Raw genomic sequence first — 2,164 nt, 5'->3', positions numbered from 1 at the left:
ATGTCTTCGGTATTAAAAGGACTTTTACTTACCTAATACCCACTTCCCTGGCAGTGGCCACTTACCTCATCGTACCTACTTGTGGACTGTCCCTCAGGGTCCTCATGTATAATGCTGGGCTTTGGGCTCTGTTATCAACGGTGATTTAGAACATCAGTGATAATTGAGCTAAAATGGATGATTCAGACAGCCTCTTAAAAAAGCTACTATTTAATTTATATATTCCCATCACATTTCATAAGAAAGAAGTGGACATTTTGAAGCCATGATTAGTGTAAATTCTAAAAGTATATCTATAACCAAACCTTTTTTTGAGTTTTGGATACACTAGGTAGAAGTTACATTTCAGTTAAGTGTAAGGGTTAAATGTCATTTTTTTCTTTTTTTTGCCTGTGCCTAGTTGGGGGAATAGCAATTTCCCAAAAGTAAGGGGAAATCCCAGTTGTCTCCAGAATAGATGTCCCCAGTGGAACATTTCTTCTCACATCCTGTACTGTACTGTAAAGGGCTTTTGAAGAATCTTTGCTAGTGAAGGTATTGATGAAGGTGAAGGTCTTTGATAGTGAAGGTCAGATGACTATAGGAAGAGGGCTTCCTCTTCTGAAGAATCTTTGCTAGTCAAGGTAGTAATTAAACATAATAAAGTTGATTTTCTAAAGGAGAAGGGAATGCTTACTTTAAATGAATGTTCAATTGCTATAACAAACAACGTAAAGCTAGTTTGGGGGGGGGTCCTTTGTATATTATTGGGTATTTAAATAACTTCACTTTATTTACTTACCTTTGTGCACATTAAATTTCAGAGTGAACATTTAACTCAACCTAATTTACTTGGCATTTGATTTTAAAAGTTAAAGAGTGCTGGTAGCTCATAGGTCTGTAAAAAAAAATATGTGGAAATTTGTCTGATGTTATTTTTGGATTCTTGTGAGTGTATGTTATTTATTGCTCAGGAATGATGTTTTTGTCAGGCTGTTGATTGAGAACACACTAATATTTTGGTTTAACCACAAAAGTAATTCCCGCTACACTAGATTTCAAGCTTTAGAAAAATCTTTATGGACTGCACACTTAAAATGATTAAATGTAGGGGATTTTTAATGTCAGTTATGTAGTAAAATATGATGGAAACAGGTTAAGTATATCCAACAAAAAAAATGGTTTACTTAACAGATCAAAATACACACATATCCAACAAACAACTGAAATGTTGAAGCAATGTACCATATAATGTTAAAACATTGTATCATAAAATATTATTTTTTGTCTATTGATATTTTATGGTCAGTTCTCAATATCCAATAAGAGCAAGCAATACAGCCATTTCAAACATATCCTGTGTTTGTAAACTAGCTTTTGCAAACACTAAAAGTGCTTATTGTTGCATGCAGAGATTTCCTGACATTTATTAAAATATCTCACTAACTGATTACTTATTTCCTTTTCCTAAAGGAAAGAAGTTTAAACTTGGGTATGCCAAATAAATTTGTCTGCTTAATAGGGGCATCTTTATATTTACAGTATATAGAACTGAGGGATGATGGGCAGATCTGTCTGCCAACCTGCTACTATTGGTGTGCCCAGCAACAGCTGCCCTTAGATACTAGAAAAAGTTAGATTTTGTCAACAGCATAAGGCATACATTGGAACACAACCATTTCCAGCTGGATCTCAGTATGCCTTATGTTGCTGGCTTTCACCCTTCTGCTATAAGCTCATGGTTGCTTCAGTGACCATGAACTTATAACAGAAGGGCATCCCTGGTGATCCCCTGTAATGACAGCTATTCATCAAAAATCCCCCATCCGCCCCCTGCAGCAATTTCTGCCGCTCTTCAGCTCTCTCTTCCCCCCTGGGAGCTGGCTGCATGCTCCAATCTGTGTTCCCTTGAATGCCCGCTGCTCTCCTCCACCTGTATCGGTAGAGGCAGCTGGGACTGGAGGGGACACAGACTGCTGCAACTGGTAGGGCAGTGACAGTCAGGATGCCGAGCAGGGAAGAGAGAGCAGCTGTCAGGATGGAGAGCGGGGCCAAGTGGTTCAGGATGCAGAGTGAAGGATCAGAAAATATGTGAAATATGCTAAATATTTTCTGGTCCTTCCCTGTGCAGAACAAACACCAAGTGATCAGTACTAGTGTTTGTAAATAACTGAGGACATAGTAA

This window comes from Nanorana parkeri, unplaced genomic scaffold (genome assembly GCF_000935625.1).
Source record: "Nanorana parkeri isolate BGI_ZX_2015 unplaced genomic scaffold, ASM93562v1 scaffold464, whole genome shotgun sequence".
NCBI lineage: Eukaryota > Metazoa > Chordata > Amphibia > Anura > Dicroglossidae > Nanorana > Nanorana parkeri.
Note: the sequence above shows the minus strand (reverse complement) of the source record.